At 43.5% G+C, this 24,860-nt stretch overlaps 1 long non-coding RNA gene across 1 annotated transcript in view; it reads left to right on the top strand.

Annotated features, from left to right (window-relative positions):
- The first annotated feature begins 22,878 nt into the window (after window positions 1-22,878).
- Window positions 22,879-24,860, top strand: part of LOC146857186 (uncharacterized) — a 129,231-nt gene continuing 127,249 nt past the window's right edge. Inside the window, exon 1 of the long non-coding RNA XR_014979548.1 lies at window positions 22,879-22,950. This is a non-coding gene — a long non-coding RNA (uncharacterized LOC146857186). The remainder of the gene's footprint in view (window positions 22,951-24,860) is intronic.

The raw sequence follows: 24,860 nt of genomic DNA, 5'->3' as shown, positions 1-24,860 counted from the left end.
TTAGCATTTTTTGGTGGGACTGAGCTGAAGCCGAGCCCCAAGATGGCTGCCAACACTTCCTAATTGAAGTGTTGGCAGCCAATCACATTTCAGCACAGGGACCTTTGGATCCTTGGAGGATCTGCGTCCCTAGATAAACAAATTCGTTTTTTGTTAAATTTCTCCAAAACTACTTAATGGATTCACACCAAATAACCAAAAGCATTCTTTCTGGACCAAAAAAAAACCCATGTAAATCCGAATTTGTAAAGTGCGAACTACTCACCATTACAGGTTTCAAGGCGCTGGGGGCCGTTGTGGAAATTAAGTGAGCTGTTACCCAGAGTCACATAGTGCTGAGCTGAGTTGTCGCCAGAGTCAGGGATCGAACAGTGAGCCCTGTGCTCCAAAGTCAGCTGCCCTGGCCACTGCACCACACCTCTCCACCTAGAATTCTATCAAGTTTGGTGTAATTCTGTCCAGCAGTTTGGGCTGTAGTCGTGTTTAAAATTCCCTATGGAAATTAACAATGGAAAAACACTCTGATTACTCCCCAATTTTTTCAGCCCTTGCTTGACAGATCACACCAAAACTTTCCATTCACAACACGACTTACTATGATACACACATATATGTATCGTGACTACACGAGGGTTCGAGTGCACTGTCACTTCGTCTCAGAGCCCGGCAAAATTCCTGCGCCCATGGCTGGTATGTCAAGGGGACCCAAGGGAGCCTGACAACATTGTACCTGGATGTCCCGTCCTTACATAACACACCTCAATTCAATTCAAAATTCAAATGATCTTTATTCGGATATATTTAAAAACATCCATAAAAGTACATACTAATTGCTTCATACATTCATATACAGCCAAGTAAAATACAAAATCAGTGTGCAAATAATTCAAGGATACTTCTAAGTCTAACAGGCCATATCCATTTTGTTCACATCAGAAAGCTCTATAAAATACATCCGTTAAAATATATAAAATCATCCCAATGAACAATAAAAAAGGGTCTTATTAGTCAGCACATATGAGGGTACACCCAATGTACAAAAATGCAATGTGCAGATAATGAACAAACTTTCAAACCAAATTCATTATGGTATATGAACACCCGTTGTGCAAAAGTGCAGTGTGTAAAATGTGCAAAATAATAGGCATGCTTCAGGTCGTATTCATTGAGGCACGAGAACGGACAGCGATTTGGAGAAAGTGACTAACTCTGTAAATTACATCGTCAGTACTTAGCATCCGTAAAACTCTAAAAGCCTCATTAAAATCCATCAAGGCATTGGCTCTGAAATAGGGAATGAGAAAGTGTTTGGTATATTTTATATAAAAGCCGCAAAACAGTGTGAAATGCAGCAAACTTTGCTTTCCACCCTGGTTACATGGCCAAAGTAAGTTTCCCAAATTGTGGGTGTAACCTAAGGGAAAACAGAGTAAATTTACCACACTCCCATCCCTAAATCTAAACAGCAAACTCCTGTTCCATCTGCCCAGTTTCTTGCGCAGATAGCCCTGGGGCATATTAGGTGGCCTAATACAAGGTTCTTGTATGAGTATGTACCTAAGAATTACTGGCTTTGTGAATTCAGTATTTTCTCTATTCACTCGATACAGATCAAATAAAGCCCTTTTCACTGTAATCTTGTGTGATAAATCTATTGTTTCGGGTGCTGAGAATAGGTGCCCCATTTCTACACTTACTAGGCTCATCTGAACCGCTTTAAACCAGGGAATATAGTTTGCCCGCTCACTTTTTAGGCAATCTGAAATTATGTCACGAGTCAGTGAAGCAGCTGGGTTACGCCAAATTTTTAACCAAACCAAGGCGGGTCTTGATTTTATAAAATCCTCTATATAGGGGAGATTCAGTTCTCTATGGCACACATATGACGGTGCCGAAATCACCCCCCCCAGGACCTTCCTACAGAATTTATTTTCTTCTATCTGAATATTGGTGCAACTCGAGTATCCCCACACCTCGGCACCATAAGTTCCTGTAGGGACGCACTGGGTTTTATAAATTTGTAGAAGTGATGGAATGACCTCGGTGTGCTTTGGTTGGCGTAAAGTAATTATAGAATTGATGGCTTTGCCCAGTTTGTTCCTCCCTCTGGCAACATGGGGTTGCCAGGATCCAAAATCGGAGAACAGCAGGCCTAAGTAAGGGAAAGTGCAGGTGCTGTTTAAAACATTGTTCCCTGACATAATATGGCAAATTTTATGTTTCTTTGGCCCACAAGACATTATATAAGATTTTTTGAAATTTGTGCATAGGTCAAGGTCAGCCATATAGGAAACAAAGCCTGAAATTAAAGTGCGGAGTGCATTAGGTGTACGGCCTATGAGTACCGCATCGTCGGCATAAAGAAGTACGGGGAGGGGGTTGCCATTGACGAGCGGGACATCAGTAGTTAATTTACCCAGAGATGTGCTTAATTCATTTATATATAAGATAAAAAGCAGGGGAGCCAGGACACAACCCTGTCTTACACCCCAACCAATTAAAATCTTGCCCGAAACCTCACCATCGTTATTAATACGAACACAGGCTTTTAAATCACTATGTAGATGGGCCAGGAATTGGACCAGAGGTTCATTCAAACCATATCTCAGCAAGGCTGTCCATAGGCGGGATCGATTGACAAAATCAAAAGCAGAGCTTAAATCCATAAAACCTAAGTAAAGTGGGGATTTTTTTGCTATATTATATTTATCTAAAACTAAGTTTAGGTTCAAGCACTGCTCAACCGTCCCTACATTGTTTCTAAAACCTAACTGACATGAGTGTAAAATTTTGTTTTCTTCGGCCCAAGTACTGATTTTGTTAAAGATGACCCTACCCAAAATCTTCAATGTATTATCAATTAGTGATATTGGGCGAAAACTGCCAGGGTCGAGTCTATTGCCTTTTTTAAAAATAGGCACGATGGTGCTATTAGACCAGGAATCGGGCAATGAGGTAGTAGATAAGTTATTAAAAACATTGCACAGTAGTGGGGCCCAAAGGTCAGGCTCTGATTTTATTAAATCAATGGATACTCCGTCAGGCCCTGGCGCTTTGTTTCCTGCGCTTTGAAGAATTGCATCCTCCACTTCTGTTATAGAAATGTTCGGAAACTTAAATGGTTGGCAGTTTTCAATAGGAAGAGTCGATGCCATATAAATATTTGTGAAGTGCTTCATCCATACCTCCTCTGATATGCTGCAGTTTATGGGAGTGATGTTTGAGCCAAGTGATTTCAGGTTCTTCACCTCGCTCCAGAACCCAGCAACATCCTTCGTCGCTGCAGTACATACAAGTGATTCCCAGTGAGTTTTTAGAAGCTCTTCAGATCGTATTCTTAAGGTACGTTTGTAACTAGACCTCAGGGACCTCACCAAAGCTTGATCGGGTGGATCAGCTTTTAGGGCAGCTCTCAAGTCTCTATTTGCTCTGGAGCAGGAATTATCAAACCATCTAGGGTTAGTATTAGTATTAATTAGAACTGGCTTAGATATCTCCTTTTTTATGGTCTTACACAGCTCCGTGAATGCTTCGACGATCGCATGGTCAGGGCACTCGGAAGATAGGCAGGTAAATACTAATCTGGGATGGGTTTTTATAACTCGAGCTAACACCCCCTTGTTGTCAATCCCCTTCCAGACCACCCTGAGTTTGTCCGTCGACGCGACTAGGTTTTTTGCCCCTATTTCTGTCCGCTTCACCTTTTTGTGAGGAAGTTTAAGAGTGGATAAAATCGGGTGATGGTCGCTGTGTACAGACCTAGCTACTGTGGCCTCTAATAAAAGATCCACAAGCGCAGAGGTCATGAATACATAATCAATTGTAGATGCACTCCCATGCCCGACATAAGTAGCCACAGGGCAATTATTTTCCATAGTGTTTGCCTTTTCCATAACATTGATTAAGTCCCTTGTGGCCAGATGGTCAGATAATTCTTTGCCTCTTTTACAGGGAGGAGTTTGACGGTGAATATGTGCATTGAAATCTCCTCCTACACATATCCCATCAAGTTTACCCCACTTTTGTCCTTCTATAATATCATCAATAAAATTAAACAGCCTTATAAAATTCATATTGGGATGCGTTTTAAAATCATTATTATAAAAATGTATTAAACATATTCTAACACCGCTAATATAGAGCAATGCCTGGAAGTTCCTATCGTGTGTTTCCAGTGGTTCAATTTTAACATCTGCACCTATTTTAACCCATATGGATAGTCCCCCACTGGGTCTACCCGAAACAGGGATTGGTACGATTTGGTTAAAACAACTGTATCCATCAAAAAGTAAAGGAATAGTGCACCAAGTTTCTTGGAACATCAAGATGTCAATTTTGGAGACCCAGTCCACCCAATCCCCATTTGTTACTTTAGCATTTAGACCTGCTATGTTCCAACTCAGAATTGTCAAGTTGTCAATAGATGTTACCGGGGTGGAAACATAACTATTGCCCTTATGCACCTTAGTGGCATTAGCGATCGCTATAGTTGGATCCAAAAATGAGTCCCCTGCTAGGCCAAATGTATTAAAGTAATTCCTGTTCACTGAATCTGGGGAGGTGGTTGATGGTCAGTCCAAAGTACCCAGATCAGACAGTGCACTATACCTATCATGTAAAGGAAAAGATGAAAAAATAGGGCTGGATAATCTATGATGGGGTCTATAGAAATAGCCCAAGGGCAGAGAAGTTATGTCAGTAGGGGGGGAAAAACACATGTTAATACTACCGAGGATAAATTTAACTGTAGAGGGGTTTCTAAAATTGATGACAATGCAATCCCCTTCTATATTCTTAGGTAGTGACCCAACCCAGCTCACCCGCCGAGTGGTCAGAATTTCTCTCGTGATGTTAGGGCCTACCCCTTTGTGTTTGGATAGCCAGTCTAAGCATTTGTTATTTAACTGCATCCATGACTCGCTCTGTCCCTCCCTTAACTGAGGTACGCCTGCCAAAATTATTACATAAGGGCAGGCGTCAGGGGGCAGATGGAGGACAGGCCCTGAGTGCATTATTGGCCTTGTAGTGGTTGTTTGGCCCTTATCTGATCCAATGTTAGTAGGTACCTACCTCCCTGTGGTTGGCAGGGTGGGAGCATCCTTTAACATATTGCTGGCCGAACTAATGGGACGTATTGGTTCTGTGACTGCTGTCAGGGTATGCTGGGGGGTTTTTAAAATGTGATTTCTCCCTTCATTGACGCTTTTGGGTGCAGTATTGGGGATAGTTGCTTTACTAGAGGCATTTGGCCCTTCACTCAAAATGCCCCTATCGGCAGCTTCTAGATCTTTCAAAAAGCGCTCACCCCTTATTAGATCAAGACTAATAGCCCCCTTCCTTTTTGCATCTTCATTCTTTATCAAAGTTTCGATGCGATCTAATCTTTTAAAAATATTATTAAACTGTTTGATCATTTGACATTCTAACTGTTTAAAAAATGGTGTCCACAATGGTTTCCATAAGATTCACATTTGACTTCTTTAGTGTGGTACTTTCACTAACAGGATCAGTCTGTGTGCATGTGCAATTTATACCATTTCTAGGACGGGTAATATCCAAGGGTCCTTCGGCCAAATGCGCTTGTTCAGTCATGACACTACTGCCCCCAGTTGTTTTTTGCTTCCCTCTGGTCCACATACTCTGTGGTGTGGGTTGATCCTTATTACATATCACTGGTCTCCTTTTGTTAGTTGACGATTTTGGAGGGCCTCTTTTCCTTTTTCCTCCAGCAGGTTTGGATTTCGGGGATACATGAGGAATAGGGACGTATTCAGTGGCGTCAAGTTGGGAATCAAGGATAATAGTATCTCCTTTCCCCCCAAGGGTAGTAGATGGTGGGTGAGGCGTGTTAGGCTTAGTGACTGTAACAATTGGGGATAAGGGTACGTTGTGTTCTGTGCTAGAGTCCCGGGGCTCACAGTGTGCACGTAGGAGCTCCAATGACATCCGTCTCTCTGTGCTCGCAATTTCATTGGCAACCATGTTGAAAGCATTGTCCAACATACTTTCTAAAGATGAAGGTGTAATGGGATGTACCACTGCCGGTTTACCAGTTTGAATTACGGAGCGCTTCCCCCTGACAGACATGTCGTCTCTCTCACCTGATGTTTCCTGTAATTTCAGCTTCGATGGATGGCCCGCCCGACCACTGTTGACCTCTGAGGACCTCAGAGGGCCCGCCCTTTGCCCGGGCTTAGCCCGGCGCCGCCCGCGCGCGTCCCGCGACGCGGAGGGAGCCTCTCGTTTATGTAGCGCCTCCGGGCACGCTGGTGGCAAGAAGGAGAGCGGAAGGCGGAAGCCAAGAGCTGAGGATGACGGGAGCTGTAGTCTCCCCCGACTGCGGCCAACGGAGGTGAGTGGCGGCGAGGGAGACACACAGCGTGGGCGTCCCGTGAGCAGTCTGCTGCGTTGTGCCAGGTGAGTCCGCTTTGACGGAAAACACACCTTTTTTCTGCTACTTTTCCCCACGTAACATCGAGCCAGAAACACTGATTTCTGGGTAATGAAGTCTACTATGGATTGCAGTGACAGTGTGACCATGTGACTATGGGTCAGTAACTTTTCCTCCAATGAGGTAGTTGCAGGATATACAAAGGTGCGGGCGGAGCGATATTCATCTGAGGAAGGCCATTTTGGCCGAAATGCATTATGCACACACTGTTTTTAATAAAGGTTTCCTTGCTTTCCCCGAAGTGGCCTCTTCTCCTTGCTGGAGGGGATTTGGTCATATATGTATATGTGTATGTATATGTGTATATATATATATATAGTCTGTGCCTGTCTGCTCTTCGTTTGCCAGGATTGGAATTCCATATATATATATATATATATATCAATGATCCTTGCCTTAACTCCTTCGTGGTGTCGGAAAGCAAGAGCAGACCCAGATTCGTCGATAGTGATATTTATTTAGCTCACCACCATGTCGCCATGACGCGTTTCGGTCGGAAACTCCGACCTTGCTCACACAACAGCGCATGGGCAACATGTCTCTTTAAATAGTGCAAACAATCAACAAAGTGTAAACATAGAAGAGTTACTACTATTTGATAGTAATACAATTGTACATGGCATTACATGTTAATACAATTCATAGTTATATTTGGGCTTGAATGCCTCTAAATATTATGTGACCGTAACAGGTTAGGAATACATACCTAATATTCGGATATCATATAACTTAAAAATACATAGAATAAATTCAAAATGATTAAAATATTAAGATTTTTAAAGTTTTAGTATTTCTACTGATGATAATCAATCCTGGTTGGCATAATATTCCCTATTTCATATTCACCAACTCTTTTATATGGGCAGGTGGGGATATCTCAGTATAAATACAACCTGGCCCCCATTACATAATCCTGATACAATCATCCCAAATTGCGTAGCTCAACCATGTTAAAATATTGTATATAAAGTGTCTAAGTGCATAAAGAGAAAAATGTCCCCATAATCCTATTAATCCTAAAAACGAGATCCCAATTTGAACTATTTTAAATGTATTTCGATTTTTTTACTATATATATGTGTGCAAAAGTGCAAAAAATATGTGCAAAAAGGTGCTTGTGTGCAAAAGAAAGTGCGGATAATACAAATTTTAATATATTTGTATAAAAGTTATTATATGGCATAAATGCCTTAACACGAGGATAGGATGACAAAACCATCGTGCAGTTAAGTTACACAGAAACAGAATAAATGGAAATAATGTAAATCCATAGATAATCACTGAACAACGTAATAGGTTGATTCCCACATAATGAATTATAAAACCATATTATAAAATTTGCATACAAATATTCTAACCATGATATGACATAAACTCAACAAAATAGCATAAAAAAATACTATTAAAATTTCAATTGATAGACTGGGTGGAGAATAACATTATAACACAATGTAAAATATACTGCATAGTTATGTGAGGGGTATATCTCATAAATATGTATGTAAATCCTCACAAACATTTAAACCCCTAGGGTGCTTAGTATCCATTTCCAAAATAAATCTGGTCTCAAGACGCCGAAGGTTTCTTTCCCTGTTGCCTCCCCTCTTGGTGAAAGGCACTGCGTCCAACACATGATATTTAAAGTGCTTAAGATTACTTTGATGTTGTTCCTTAAAGTGCCTAGCAACAGGGTAACTGGGATCTTTATTAGTTATGGCTCGCATGTGTTGCAGAATTCTTTTATGAACTGGCAGCTTGGTGCTGCCTATATAGGTTAATTTGCAACTACATGTGAGTGCGTAGACAGCAAAATCAGTTTTGCAGGACAAATATTTCAGTATGGGGTGTTTTTTTAGAGCTGAAAGCCGTTTGATAGGTTTTTGTGTTAACTCCATATTGGCATGCTTTACATTGGGTACATTTATAAAAACCTGTTCTAGGGGCTAGCCGTGTATTGAGTTCAGCTAGCTCTGGGTTATTCTTTACCAGTGTATTACCCATAGACATCGTTTTTCTAAATGTAATAGAAGGTTTCTTGGGTAAGGCTCCCCCAATAACAGGATCCCCCCTTAGTATTGGCCAATTGCGTCTAATTATAGCTCTAATTTGTCCTTCTTGCCTACTGTATCCCAGAATGAGCCTGATAGGTTCCCTCTTTTTGTCTCTCACCCCATTATTGGTCTGAGATTTATATTGGAGCAGGTCTTGCCTCGCTTTTGATCTAGATTTTAAAATTGCCGCTTCGACTACATGGTTCTTATATCCCCGTTGCAAGAATCTGTTTCTACATTCTTCCTGTTTTTCTTGCATATCATTCTCTGCACTGCAAATTCTTTTAATTCTTAACATTTCCCCATAGGGGATACTGTTAATCAAGTGGGGGGGTGGGCACTTGACGCGTGCAATAACGAGTTGCCCGCTGTCGGTTTTCTGAATAAAGTCGTGGCAAGGCCCGTGGGGGTAATGTAGATCTTCGTGTCTAAAAATTTTATGGTCTCTCTATTTATATCACAAGTGAATTTAAGGTTGAGGTCATTAATGTTAATTTTGGCAACAAAGTCCTGTGCATCCTGCATGGACCCTTTCCATACAACAAACAAATCATCAATAAAACGCAACCATGCAATTATGTTGGTTCCAAATGTCTGCGCATATTGTTTCATGAGGACCAGCTCCTCCCACCATCCCATAAAGAGACAAGCATAGCTGGGGGAGAAGCTGGCCCCCATGGCTACACCTTGCACCTGTTGGTAAATTTGGCTGTTATACAAAAACAAATTGTTATCTAAACAGAATGTTAAAAGATCTAATAACATCTGGTTATGTTTTGCGAACTTCATAGGTCGATTGGCCAAAAAATACTCAACCGCCCTGACTCCATCATGGTTGCGTATACAAGTGTAAAGGGCTGTAACGTCCAATGCGATAAGGCAATAGTCCTCATGCCACCTGATCTCTTCAATTTTACGTATAAAGTCACTTGTATCTTTTACATAGGATTTGAGAGATTTCACATGTTGCTGCAGGAAAGAGTCAATGTAAATAGACATGTTCTCCAATGGACCATCGCATGCCGAAATGATAGGCCTACCAGGTGGCTTGCTGATAGACTTGTGGACCTTTGGAACGAAAAACAGCAAAGGGATAGTTGGGTTTTCTTTTTTCAGAAATTTAAACTCTTGCAAATTGAGGAGGCCTGCACTTTTCCAGGCCAGTAGTTTCCCAAAGAAATTGTGTTGTGCCTGTTTGAATTTGTCCATAGTGCTTTTTCGATAGCAGTTCGTGTCATTGAGATGTTTAGCTGCCTCCTCTGCATAGTCTTTAAGTGTCCATAGGACCACATTTCCCCCTTTGTCCGCATTTCTGATTACCACCTGTTTGTTTTTCCTAATTTTGTCCATTAGTTGGTGGTATTTGCGTTCCTCATTGTTGGTAGGTGCAAAATTCTTGCTGGCGGTTATATAAAGTTGTTTAATTTCCGCCACCACTTGTTCATTGAACAGATCAATGGCATCACGAGGTAAGATAGGTGTAAATTTAGATTTTTCTTTAAACATAGTTACTGGTTTGGTGCATGTTTCAAAGCCAGGTGAGAGCAAATCCTGGGTTGCCAATTCCAAATCACATTCCCCAAAGTCATCACCTTCCCGGTTGAGACTAATCAAATCCTTTAGAGGTCCTATGTCAGCAACACTTAAGTTATCCATCTCCGTTATAGCTGGTGGGTCATGATTGGTTTGTGAAGTACTTGGGGGCTTTATTTTTCCTTGATGAAATTTTGTGAGTTTAAGTTTTCTCACGAACTTGTAAATGTCGGCTCTAGTGTTGGTATAATCAAAGTTGGTTGAAGGACAAAAGGAGAGACCAAGTGAGAGGATCTGTTTTTCAGATTGATTTAGATCCATTTCAGTAAGATTAATGATAGTACTGTTTTCAATGCTCGGTTTGTCACTTGTTTCTATAGTCCCCATGTTGCTGGTATTTGTGGGCATTATCGCTTCCTCCATTGTCCTCGCCCTCTCATTGATTTTTTGTTTGAATTGTTGCCTCCTTTTTCTGGCTGCCCTCCTTCGTTCCCGCCTGTTTTTTGTCCTTCGTTTTTTGGCGTTTGATTTACCCTAGGTCTCAGGGTGTCCCTTCGACTCATCCGGAGGCAGTCAAGTTCTTCACCCAGGGATGGCTTGCTTGCCCCTGCGTTCGGTCTATTTCCCATGTTCTCCATCTCGCCTTCACTTTCGACTGCTGAACTTAGGTCCGAAGTCGAGGTAGACAACACACCATATGCTCCGGTTTGTTCCTGCCGCATTTTTTTACCATTCATCGATTTGTTTTTATAAACATCGTATTTGCGGGAAAAAGTAAAAATCTGGCCATTGGCATAATCATCTTTGTCTCGTTGAAACTTGTATGTTTTTCTTTGTTTTATTTTCTCCTCTTCCTTGTTGAGTCTAACTGTCATTTCTTCATGGTATTTTTTCCTCATTTGGTCATCACCTTGTTGTTCAATTTCCTTACTAAGGTTTTCTATCTGATGTTGTAATTCAAGTCTGTCTATTTCTGCGTATTTCACCAGTATAACTACTAATTTACGAGAGGAGTCCAAGTTACATTCCGCCCACTCCGCCATCATCTGTGGGTTTGGGGTATCGTAACTGGGCGCTAGCATAATTCTAAGCCCCCTCGGGATTCTGCCTACGTCTAAATATCTCTGGAGTGATTTGGCCTCCCACCATTTTGCAGTCTCCTTCTGCATCAATTTCTCCAATATACGGTAGTTGTCCTTCAAATTTTTAACTGCTGTAGATGTTGATGGCATTCCTACATCCGTGTTAAGTTGCTTTTGTTGAGGATTGTCCGTGAACATTTCCACTGCCGCACTTTCTCGATCCCTATGCGCTGCGGCAAACATGGTGGCTACTAAAGTATCTATGAAATCTCAGTCCAAGTGCCTACAGACTCCCGTGTAGAAATCACCGAGTCCGTAAGCAAAAAGTGACACCTCCCCCCCTGTGTTGTGATGTTGCATAAACGTATAACAAAGGTTAAGAATTACCTCAGCGTGCATTCAAATCCGTAGGCTATCCTCTACCGCTGTCTATTCAGGCTGCTCAGCCGAGCCTCCTAAAGCGTGTCCGAGAATTGCCTCAAAACTCACTTAAGAGTTGAAAGTTGTTTAGCCGCTGGTAATCCCCAATATCCTCTCGTTCCGGTTCCTTGCTTTTTGCAAACACAGGGGGCTCCGTGGTTTCCCAACCGGGAAAAGTTTTGAAAATGCCTCCGCTCCTCCCACTACTTGATGCCGCTCACGTGACCGCAGGCAGCCGCCAGCGCCAGCACCAGTTCGTATGGAGAGAACGAGGGACAAAAGACCGCCTGCCTCGGAGCCAACTCGTGGGGATGGGGTCCGCCGCACCGGAGGAGGTCAATCCGGTAAATAATCAATGATCCTTGCCTTAACTCCTTCGTGGTGTCGGAAAGCAAGAGCAGACCCAGATTCGTCGATAGTGATATTTATTTAGCTCACCACCATGTCGCCATGACGCGTTTCGGTCGGAAACTCCGACCTTGCTCACACAACAGCGCATGGGCAACATGTCTCTTTAAATAGTGCAAACAATCAACAAAGTGTAAACATAGAAGAGTTACTACTATTTGATAGTAATACAATTGTACATGGCATTACATGTTAATACAATTCATAGTTATATTTGGGCTATTTATATATATATATATATATATATATTTTGACAGTCATTAGTGGGTAGTTATAGCTAGAAGTGTGTTTCCATGGGAAATGCCTTTTTTATGTTGCTAAAACATTGGTGCTGTTTGATGGATCTCCACGAACCCTTCCCAAAAAGTGCTACTTTTTAATTAGTTTGCACATGGAAAGTTTCGGGGTGATCCGTCAAGCAGAAACTTTAAAATGCTCTTGCCAGCTGTGCGCAGACTTGTATCCTATTTCCGTGCCCACGCTGGTGCTGGCAGGGACACAAAACACATGTTGCTCCCGTCTGAAGGAAGCAAGCATAGATAGCTGCTCCCTCCGTGCAGGGCACCAGGCAGGGTGTTGGCTGGGGCTGCGGGGGCTTTGGGGCTCCCATTGCAGCCCCAAACATATACGTTGGTGGGTGCCCTGGATGGGCACCGGGGCACCCTCCTATAATTGATATAGGCTCCAGGGAATGGGGTTCCCAGGACCAAAAAAGACTAGGTGAGGGGGCCGCATGGGCCCCCTCCCCTTTTAAATAAGGTACATCCCGGGGGATCAAATCCACAGGGACTAATAAGGCTCGGGATAGGGGCTGTGCGACCCCCCCTTTCTTATTATATTTTGCCCCAGGGAACCGGGTCCCAGAGGACTAATAAGGTTCGGTGGGGGTGGGGACATGGCTCTCCTCCTCTTTTTCAGTATATTCGGCCCCTGAGGATAGGGTTCCTGGGACCTATTAAGGTTTGGAGAGGGTGGCTGCGTGCCCCCTCCCCTTAGAATTTGGCCTCATTGGATGGCATCCCTAAGGCCCAATACAGCTCAGGGAGGAGGGGCCAAATGACCCTCTTCCTTTTTTTAATTGAATTTGGCCCTGGGGGATGGGTTCCCCCTCTCCTTTTTCAAGCATTTTAGCCCTTGGTGATGGCGTGCCCAGGGCCTTATTAGGCTCAGGGAGGGATGCCAAGTACCCCCTACCCTTAAGTATTGTCCGCAAGGGGGGGTCAGGTTATCCCTTCACTGCCCTCTTATGGGTTTTTTTTGTTTTTTTTAGAACTCGGACTAAGTCCCAAGTTCTAAGAAGACTGCCACCACTTCCTGGTTGAGGTGCTGGCAGCCAATCATACCTCAGGATGAGATCTGTCGGCTTGGCAGATCCTCCGCGGCATGATATATACACATTTTTTTAACCTCAATCTCCCGAAAAATATTGAACGTATTTACAGCAAAAAGCACTCTTTCTGGACCAAGATCTAGCTTTCTGCCAAATTTGGTGCAAATGCGTTCAGTGGTTTGGGCTGTAGCTGTGTCTAAAGTTCATATGGAAAAAGGAATGAGGAAAACACGTTTTGGGACCCCTTTGCTCTGCCACTGCTTGACAGCTACACTGCCCCACACTGCACTTTATTTTCTATAATTGTATAGGTCTTGTTGAACCTACTCTATAGTGTCAAAGAACTACAAAAGAAAAGCACATTTTACAATAGCTACTATTAATTTCCTTACAATGTGATTTGCATTTTAAATGTGACTTGTTACTAATACACATTGTTGCACAAACATATTTTACACCTTAGCACATTATCCCCCCAAAAAACACACATTTTTAGAAACATTAATAGACGTAACTGCAGTCTCAGGCAAAAAACAGTAGAAATTGGAAGCTGGTCAAGTGCTACAAATATTTCTTCAGACTACTAAAATCAATTAATAAATCATGCGTGAAATGTGCAATATGGTTCTATGTTGCCTTGGGGTTTTGGTGACATTTCTAAACCACTCTGCCTTTGCGCTCAGGGTTTATAAATGTCAGCACAACCGCCTTCATTGCATATATTACAGTTACCCGTTATGTTTTCTCTATATGTACATATAATACTCTTATTTTGTACGTTGAAAGTTGCCAGGCGGCAATTGTCTCTTGTGGATTGCAGAACAACTCTGTGTGCTGCAGTGACATTGCCTCCATCTTGCGAAGCCAATTTCTGCCCCTCTGTATTTACTTTCCTCCAATACCCTCTACCAATTTGCCTATAGGTTTTTGTACATGGACATATACCACCCTTAGGACAGGGTGCGCGTCATTTTCTGCAGTATTACCCCTAGCAGAGAGAGCCACCCATCCTCCCACTTTCCACCCCAAAAAAGGACCCAAGTAGGTCCTGCAAAGCACCTCGACTTCTCAGCCTGAAATCTCAAGGCTATGGTTAGGCCTGGTCATCTTCATTTTATTGTGAGCCATTAATCTCATCTCTTCAGCTGAAGGGAGGCCCTGTCTCGAGCTGGGCCAGCTGCTAATTTAGCCCCGGCTGCACTCCCTCTGTGATTGTCCCGCCCAGAACAACCTCCCTCTTAACACTTCCGGGGTCTTATCGTGGGTGCTTTATCCTTAAAACAGACTCACTCAGCACCCTCTGAGGACATTATTTGTGCGTTAGAGGCCTGGAACATCCTCACCCTTCACACTTTTACAGCTCTTTATTTACGTACCAGAGCCATAGAAGGGTCTCACTCTGCACCCCTCCCTGTGCAGACCTGTATAGGCCAGTCCCAGCACAGCCCAACCTTGCAACAGCCTCACTTCCAACACATGCATATGCATTAGTAGATGTATAGCTCCTTATAATAGGTACTCTATTGTGCACATTGCCATATGCTTGGTTGTATGCTGCACAGCTTCATTCTGTACACTGCAATCTTTATTACCATGTGTATCCAGGCTCTCAACGGCAGAACGCCCCCTTCTGGTGACCCCTCGCTTTTGTCGTGCACTCACTCGTGCACTCACTCGTGACAGGCGTGCTCTGGAAATAAAGGAGCAGCTCCCACAGTCACTGAAGGACCCAGAACAACTCTTTGAAGCTGAGGGCTGGAGTGCACTTCATCATCTCCATCACAGGGCCTTGGACCGAGAGCGTGAGAGGGGCGCTCACGGTGACACTGGTAAGAGCTAATTATCAAGAATCCATCCATTCCCCAACAGACTGACGCATACCACGAACAACATCCCCCCCAATGCGAGCCACTAAACCCCCCACTTTCTTTTTCACGCTCTTCCGCACTGCCATATGCACCTATAATACATGGGATTCTGTAAACCCTGTATAAAGGCCAGTCTCTCATGTCATTAAAATCAGCGATTTGGGAATCACCCAGTCACCGATTATCATGAAAAGACGTGAAAAACTCGACTGTTATAAGTTATTACAATCGAGTTCTGACATCAGGTCACACAGCATTAAGCAGCTGTTTAAAGCAAGGAAAACTGAAAATTGATTTTCTTTCATCTGCTCTATTTTTTTTATCTTACAATGACAAGCAGAAAGAACATGTTTGTTTCTTTGCACTCCTTAGATACTTAGAAAAGCTAGAATATTTCTGGTTTCTAAGCTACTGCAGCTTTTCATTTTTTTTCTTTTTTTTAACTGGCTTCTATTGAACTCTTTCTAATATTTATTTGCAACAAATAACACAGGTTTTTGATGTGTTTAATTTTGCGCTAGAGGTTTTATTTTAACTCTTCATGTCTGCAAACAGGCTCGCTCTGTCACATGAAAGAGCTATGCACCAAGGTCTTAAGTGGTTTGTGGGAAAGGTGATGGTTGTATTACATGGGATATGCAACCCCTGCCGTACATGATAAGGATATTGTGAGTCACCTCGTAGTTCCATACCATTATAAAGGAACGCAGGCCTTCATTTATGAAAAGTAACACATCGCTGTGAGAAAACAGCGGTGTCACTTTTCATTGCGCTCTCTTTGCAACACCAATGATGCGTAATGTTTACAGTATGACGCATCATGTAAAGGGTGTACAGATACATCAGTATTTCTGACGTATCTGTGGGCGAAAAAAATGATGCATTGCTGGAGTGTGTCACAAAAGTGACACAACTCCAGCAATGGGCAAGTCCAATGTTAAATGAGCCTGCGTCAGTCATGGCAGGCGTAAGATATTGACATATTTGCATCCTAGAGGTGGCACAGCGTCACTTCTACGACCCTTTCATTGCAGTGGTTTACAAAGTGACGCATCTATGGCGCATTTTTGACACCGCTGGTGCGTCACAAAAAGTGCCGCACTGGTGGTGTAAAAGTGACGCAAGCGCCCATAAATAAGCCCCTCAGCCTTTGGCCTCGTTTCTCTATATGGTCATGGAACTCCTTGGTGACTTCTAATATTTAGTCCATAACTCTTCCAAATCTCTCTGTTCTGGTGCAGAGTTCTAGCTCACACAGCTCTGCCAAGGCACCTCAATCCTGAAATGCAGGACGTTTACTACTCCCGTGCTGAGATCTTCACATAGCTCTGCCAGTGTGCCCAAGACCTGAAATGTGTCACCTCATGCAATTTCTGTGCCGCGATCTACAAACAGCTCAGTCAGTGCACCTCAATCCCGAACTGCAGCACCGCCTGCTATTCCTTAGCAGGAACCCTCAGCTCTAGCACTGCACCTCTGCCGCTTGCTATGCTTGTGTAAAATCTAAAAACAGCTCTGGAAATGCACATCAATGATGAACCGCAGGAACCCCTGCTATTCTGCCAGGAAGATCTAAAGACAGCTCTGCAAAGGAAACTCAATCCTAAACTGTGATTCCTTCTCCAGTCCAAGTACTGGGACACAAACGGCCCTGCTGCCTAGAGGCTATACAAGTCCCCTAGAGGCTGCAGCCGGGGGGATTGGGCGAATTGTCGGGCTTCTCACAGGTGGAGTTTTTCTTACAGAGTCTTTGCAAGGAGCAGAGAAGCCACCCCCTCACATCACTGCTCCGCTCACATGCTTTGAGGTTTTTCCTCGCTCGCTTTACTGTGGCTGCCTCTATTATTCAAACATCACTATTGAGTTTTGTAGTATAGTGCCCAGAGGCAGCCTGATGGCGCTACGAAGGAGACTTTGTTCGAGAAAAAGTCACAGGAGCAAAGTTGGCATGATGCAGGATTGTGCAGCTTAGATGCCAATAAGTCCTATAAATTCCCTACTGAAGGAAGAATAAATCAAGTGAAAATGAAGAGGGTGGATACTTGTTGAGGGGGCTGGGGAGGACGGGGGGGACCGGGTGGGAACGTCAAGCAAGAAGTAGACAAGGCTTTGTTAAATAGTCAGTCACAGATCTTACACTCCACTGTGGTGAAATATTCTGTGCTAACTGAATCTGAGAGAGAATATTGAGAGATCCATATGAATGTTCTTTAAGAGCTACGGGAGTCAGAGCATACAAGCCACATTAAATTGGAGAGTGACACAGGTCACCCCATGCAGTGGAACCCTCTTACCAAAGTCTGGTAAGAGCGGAGCCCGCCATTTTTCCTTCTAGGTCCTGATGAATGTCATGGACCCTTCTGGGCCAACTGGCAGAAACATGTCGACCACATTCACCACGGTGGGGGGACAATAGAATCCCCAGCACACCGATCATTGATTTTAATGACCGTATAGATGCCTGCTAAATTAAAAATTGATTTGACATCTATAATGGCCTTTTAATTTCTCTTTTCTTTTCTTAGGGCCCCCACTTAGTTTAGAAGTGCATCCCTGTCAGCAGGTGTATGCCCGCCCTCTATCAAACCAAGTTTTTAGAGGGCGAGGACTGGTCAATGATGAAGCATGACACCGGGCGGTGTGTGAGACCAGTTTTCACTTTTAGTAAGATGCCTACCCTTACACTATAGCACCTCGGTCCCCTACCTAGGAACGGCCCATTTGTGTTAAACATTATATGTTGGAGGCTGCCTGCTCCTAGTACCCCTTGCCTCTAGTTCCCTCCCCCAGGTCTTTCCTGGGGCAATGGTGGTTATATATTTAGTACAGCTGACGGCTGTGGGAACACTCCAGGGTAAATATTCATCCATATGTTGATTCTAGACTGATACCTATTGGATCAGAGAACCAGAACGTATCTTGAACAGCAAGACACGAGTACTCATATAATTACTGTTTTAAGGTGTGACGGTTGGTATCTTTCCCCTGCTTCACCGCAATCATGGATACCGAATTAGCATTTAATGAGGAAAACTATGCAGAAATACTTAGGGCACCATCCCTATTAGCAGAGACGGTGGTGGCACAAGCAGTCCAAAACTCCGATGAGTGGGAATCTTTAGCCTTAAAAAATAAAGAACAGATCCGCAGGGCTCTACATGGAGCATTCATGACAGAATACCTGTGGAAGAATAGTGCACCAAGGGGTCTTGTGGTTACGTACGAACCAAGGGGCATATTATCAAGGACGGCGTTAAAATTATCGCCGCTTTAGTGGCAGGAAACTGCCGCTAAAGCGGCGATAATGGGCTTGATAATATGCCGCGGAGAATTCCAATAGAAGCCCAGAACATGGGCTTCTATTGGAATTCTTTGCGGCATATTATCAAGCCCATTATCTCCGCTTTTAGCGGCAGTTTCCTGCCGCTAAAGCGGCGATAATTTAAACGCCGTCCTTGATAATATGCCCCCAAGACTTTTTCTTAATAACAAGGAATTTCGTACTAACTGGTCCAGGATTGCATGGAAGTATACCGAGGACTGGTTAGTACTGATTATAAACACAGCCAGGGAATTGGCTGACACACTCTTGATAGAGATCCAGCAGAGTGAAAGCAGGCTGAAAACCATGATACATGTAACAGTATTCAAGAAGAAACACGATGAGATCAATAAAGACCATACTGAGTGTAAAGAGTTTCTTACCCAGTCGAAACTCACAAAACTTAAGAAAGACATACAAAAATATAGCCAGGCAACCATCTACCCGCACACTACAGATGAGTACTACGAGAGACCACCGCTACCGCAGACAGGCAGAAAGCAACAACGGTTCAGACCAATCCCGCAAAATTGGACTTTCAGCTCTGGAGATGAAAGGAGCATGAGCGGAAGCAGCAGTGATGAGAGCACTGATGGCTAACAACGGAGATGTCAGCAGAACTATCAACACCATATGATGCTCCCACCAATACCCCAGTTCGGGTTCTGGCAACAGCCATACTACCCACCAGGGTTTGGCTTTCCACCCGGCCCGCAGCCTTTTTTATACAGGGGCAGGGGAAAGGGAAGACAAAAAAGACAAAATACAAGGATACAATGGGAGGATCAAACACCAGCCTCGATGGGAGCAAGAAGCAAAGGAAGAGGAACGGCCCGTCAGCGAGCGTAGAGTAACGAACATTGTGAACCTCAGTGATCATACCCTGAAGAAAGATGAAGAATCTGTACTATCAAAAGGCTTAGGTTTCGTTCCGACACCCATGAACGGCCCTTTTACCTTGAATACTGAACTGGCCCAGTTCTTCAGAAAAATACAATTCTGTAACCACTTTGCGGACTCAGAAGATGAGCAGTATGTGAAGGCTGGCACAGGTTTAAAGAAAAAATCTACTTTCGTACCTCCAACTCAAAGCATCCCGTGTCATATCCTAGCGTTTGAGCAAGTGGTCATAAAGGAAGTGGAGAAAATCAATTTGACACAAGAAAAGGGTTTTCAGAATCTCACAAAACATGAACAAATAGCTCTCAAGGGACTTAAAAACAACATGGACTTGATTATCAAGCCAGCAGACAAGCGGGGTGCCATAGTCTTGATGAATCAGACCATGTATCGCGAGGAATGCAAACAGCTATTCTCGGATGAGACTAGTTACGAAAGACACCCTGAGGATCCAACACTCCGCCTTACCATAAAGATCAAGGGCATGGTGGATGAAGCACTATGCAACGACTGGATCACCAAGCACGAAGCAGATTTCCTCATTAATGAGAACCCGAGAACGCCAAGGTTTTATACCCTCTCCAAAATCCATAAGGGGAAGATGCCCCCTCCGGGAAGACCTATAGCTCTATTCTCGAGCCTTTATCACAGTTTTGTGACTGGTTCCTCAAACCAATTGTACAAAAATCACCATCCTACCTGAAAGATACTAAGGATGTGCTATGCCTCCTATGGGATCTGGAGACGAATACCTCTGAAGACCTCTTTATTACTATGGATATAGAGGCATTGTACACGAGCATACTGCAGAGATGTACACTGGCAGTCGTGGAACAAATTTTATTAAACATGGAATGGGATTTCCTTACCCCTCAACACTTCATTTTGGAGTATGCTGATGTTGCTTTAACTGAGAATTATTTCGAATTTGAGGAAGTGATATACCATCAAGTCAAGGGCATATCAATGGGCAGTACATTCGCCCCAAGTCTTGCCTGCCTGTATGTACACCAATTCGAGAAGGATTATATCTTCAATCTTAGCAATCCTTTTGTGGAACATCTGAAGACATGGAAACGTAATATTGATGACGTTTTTATTGTGTGGCGAGGAGATGAGGACACTGCAACCACCTTTGTACAATGGGTCAACACTAAGGATGAACAGCTCAGGTTTACCCACTCCATTACAAAAGACCATGCAATTTTTCTGGATCTTGCTATCCGTATGACAACAGAGGGCAGCAGCACAAAGGTACACAATAAACCTACAGACAAGAACAGTTTACTGCTATATGAAAGCTACCATCCTAAAGCCTTGCAGAACAACTTACCAGTGGGTCAATTTCTCCTGGTGCGTAGAAATTGTTCAGAGATAGAAACTTTCATGGAGCAAGCGGAACATCTAGAGAAGAAATTGTTTAATCGCCATTATCCAAAGAAAATGATAAAGAAAGCAAAAAAGAGAGCTAGAAATAACAGTTGAGAAGCCCTACTAGAGGATAACCCTAAAGAGAAAACAGACAGAATCGTGTGCTTCACAACGTATACCCCAATTTCTAATCTTGCACAAAAAATCATAAGGAAGAACTGGCACATTCTAGAGGGTGCAGGAAAACATTGGGAACCCCCACAGTTCGCATTTAAGAGGAGTAAAAATGTACGTGATGAACTAGTTCATGCGAAAGCGCCTCCCAAGGTGAGGGACGACCAGGTGACCCTTTGGAATACACAGAGACCATAGGTCACTTCGCATGTGGCGGTTGTGTTGCTTGTCCATTCAATATGACCACGAAAGAAGTAGACATTGGTACTACTAACCCATGGAAACAAAGGAACTTTAGCAACTGTAACACCGAAAACGTGGTGTATCTCCTCACGTGTCCATATGGTCTTATGTATGTGGGCATGACCACCAGGAAGATTAAGATCTGTATAAACGAGCATTGCAGCACTATAAGATGTAAAAAACCAAACACTAAACTCACTAGACATCGCCTGGACAATAATCATACAGACACGGACCTCAAATGGGTGGTACTAGAGGTAATGAAAAAATATAAGGCTGACCTTACCAAACCACTCCATATACAAGAACAAAGGGGGGTGGTACTTCCTCCGAACGTGGGAGAAGGGACTCAATGATGAGAACCCATGGCTCCAACTTGCCTGATAGCCAGTTCCTTCCCTAAACATGACACCTGTATCCAGTATTAATTTCTTTGGACCAATTTGGTTATCTCCATCTCTTATGTAATGACTAGTACTATGATTAATACTAGAGGAGGTTTACCACTTTCATTACTTTTAATACATCTGGAGACACATCAGCACCAAGTGTTTTTAACTTTGGTCATGTACTTGAGAACTTTTGTTTGCTTTCCACCTTAAGCAAAAAATTATGACACAACTACCTCCCCCAGTGCGTTTTTCAGGGTATTTGGCTCCTTTACACCGTGCCCAAAAATTATTTCCCCCCGTTTTCTAGCACATCTTCATGTTTCACTAATATGTGCTTTATTTTACCGCACCCCGGTTTATGGAGCAGCAGCATTCTCTAGCGCCGCCACCTTACTGTGCCTGCGTGCACCGTAGACAACACTGCTGCCTTTCTATCCCACTGGTATGCGCTGTAGTAGAACAGCAGCTATCCATGCGTGCTGTCAACCTTCTGCGCATGCACACACCGTAGACATAACTTCCTTTAACGAAGAGGATGGTGGGGGGACCACACCCATACTAGTGGCCTTTCACATACTCCATACGAGCCCTAGAATACATCAAGGCAAGACAGGCAGATGCCTGACTCACAAATCATGACCTCGTAACGGACACCGGATGTCCATAAAAGGCCTCAACGTACCGTTTGCCAGATAACCAGGCAGATCAGGCGACTCAACGCGCAATTAAGTAGCGCATCTTAGTGACACCGGATCTCCCGATTTGGTAATCAATTTCGCTCAATTAACTTTCAATTAACGCCAGCTGCGTTCCACCAACACTACAAATAGCACTCACTCGCGCTTCCCATTTACCGGCAAGGAGGCGATGAGCATACATCTAGGTGCAGAAGCGGAAGACGCACCTTGACGCAGTAAGCGAGTGATGGTAGGATTGCTTGTGTGAATGAATGTTTTGTGTGATACAGAGGGTTTATTCTCTAGCTCTCACACTACAAACTATTAAACTCATTAACTCATGGAGTGTCATGGTTATGCATGCAGTTTAAGTAACGTTCTCCTGAATAACGGTTACCTCTACCTGTTTTCCATTATATTCTGCGTGTGACTACAGGGGTCTTCCTCCCTCACCCTCCTATGGGGTAATCCAGCACCTCCATTAGGGTAAAAAATGTGGACAAGTGCCACCAAAAGTTTAAGTGCACAGATGACTGCTACGTTTTGTGCACATAATCCACTCACATTATTTGCCTGTGCATGTGGCTGAAGTTTTTGAGTATTTTTTAAGCTTTGTGCTTTCTTTCTAAACGTATATTTTTGTTTTGTAGGCTTAAACCATACAAGCCGCATTAAAGTGGAGAGTGACACAGGTCACCCCCGCAGTGGAACTCTCTCACCAAAGTCTGGTAAGAGCGGAGCCCGCCATTTTTCCTTCTAGGTCCTGATGAATGCCATGGACCCTTCTGGGCCAACTGGCAGAAACATGTCGACCACATTCACCACGGTGGGGGGGATAATAGAATCCCCAGCACACCGATCTATGAAGTTAATGACCGTATAGATGCCTGCTAAATTAAAAATTGATTTGACATCTATAATGGCCTTTAAATCTCACTTTTCTTTTCTTAGGGTCCCCACTTATGCCCTGTTGCTGGGGCAGCCATGCGCTTTATAAAAAACCCCTAACATAACATAACTTAGTTTAGAAGTGCATCCCTGTCATCAGGTGTATGCCTGCCCTCTATCAAACCCAGTTTTTAGAGGGCGAGGACTCGTCAATGATGAAGCATAGCACCAGGCTGTGTGTGAGACCAGTCTTTCACTTTTAGTAAGATGCCTACACTTACACTATAGCACCTCTGTCCCCTACCTAGGAGCGGCCCATTTGTGTTAAACATTATATGTTGGAGGCTGCCTGCTCCTCATACCCCTTGCCTCTAGTTCCCTCCCCCAGGTCTTTCCTGGGGCAATCGTAGTTATATAAGCTTGGAATGAGTACCATAAGGTGCCCGCCAATGGTCTGCGAGTGAGACGCTTTGAAACAACTGGTAACAGTTCCATTGTGATTTTAAATTCAATTGTGTGCATCTAAGAAAGTTTGCAGATATGAGATGACTGTACCCTCCAATATGTGCGGGAGTTGATCTGAATTATGGTCATTGAAGTTGTAAAATATATTCTTTTATTTTCAGAGTAGTTATTGAGCCTCGTTTTGGTAGGTAAAATTGGTCAGAGCAAAGTTTAATCTTTAAAAATAAATAGGCACAGAGGCCCAGCTTTTTTCTTAGAACCCAATTGCCGATGTTGCCAAATGTCAGGGTGATGCCATACCAAGGGTACCTAGCCTTCATTCCACCTAATGCTGCTTTTTCTATCACCATGCACAGGTTCTTTATCATCCTCGCTTACTACCTCTTTCATTATTTTCCATTTTTCTTCTTCCTTTTCTGCCTTTGTCTCTTCTGTTCTGGGTCAAAGTCTAAAAATGGAAAATAAGTCCCTGGTCCTCAAAAATGAATGCCACCCGTACAACTTAGGTACTGGTTCAGGGTTTTGGTTGTTGAAGCTGCAATGCAGATCGTGAAGTCCAAGGCTTCTTGAGGGAATCCAAATGTAGGCTCAAAATGCATCCATTAAACCCAATAAATGATTGCCCAGTCAAATGCTTGCTATTATATAAAAGCTAGAATTTATACATGAACACAAAGTATAAAAAAGCACACCACAAATAATACACATAGTCTTCTCAAGGCAGTCCCACTAGGATCCCCTAGGTCAGCTTCACAAGACCTATTTCCTCGTCTAAACTCAGTCGTTATTCCCCAGTCACATGAGGTGACTGGAGAATAACAACATGAGTTCCCACTAGTGAGTTCAAGTCTTTGAAGTTCTATAAGGATTGGTGAAAGTCAAAGTGTCCCATGCCATAGTGTGTAAGCCAGAGCAAGTTCTTCCCGAGGCTGGGTGGGCCAGTATTCCGTCTTACCTGCTCTCTCTGGAGTGCCAGCGAGGTATGTCCCAGTGCATGTCTGCAACCCAGCACTGAGCATAAGTCTGGATGCTGCAGTCATGGTGGTAGGAATATGACACTCTTCTGGTTACATGCTAAGTCTTCCTGAATCCGTGGGCAGGTTTTGGGTGTTTCTGGATTCAGGTGGTTGAAGCGTTTCGCTTTTTCCGTGGTTTACGGCCCACTCCTCTTTCGTGGCTTCACGCTCCTTCAAGATGACGGCCCTTTCACTCCACTGCGGTACCTTTTCCTGCTGGCATTCTGGAGGTTGTGAACAGCAGCACACAGGGCAACGGCCCCTTCAGG

Source organism: Triturus cristatus, chromosome 3_2 (assembly GCF_964204655.1).
Source record: "Triturus cristatus chromosome 3_2, aTriCri1.1, whole genome shotgun sequence".
NCBI classification, from domain to species: domain Eukaryota; kingdom Metazoa; phylum Chordata; class Amphibia; order Caudata; family Salamandridae; genus Triturus; species Triturus cristatus.
Note: the sequence above shows the minus strand (reverse complement) of the source record. Positions and strands in the feature narration are given on the sequence as shown.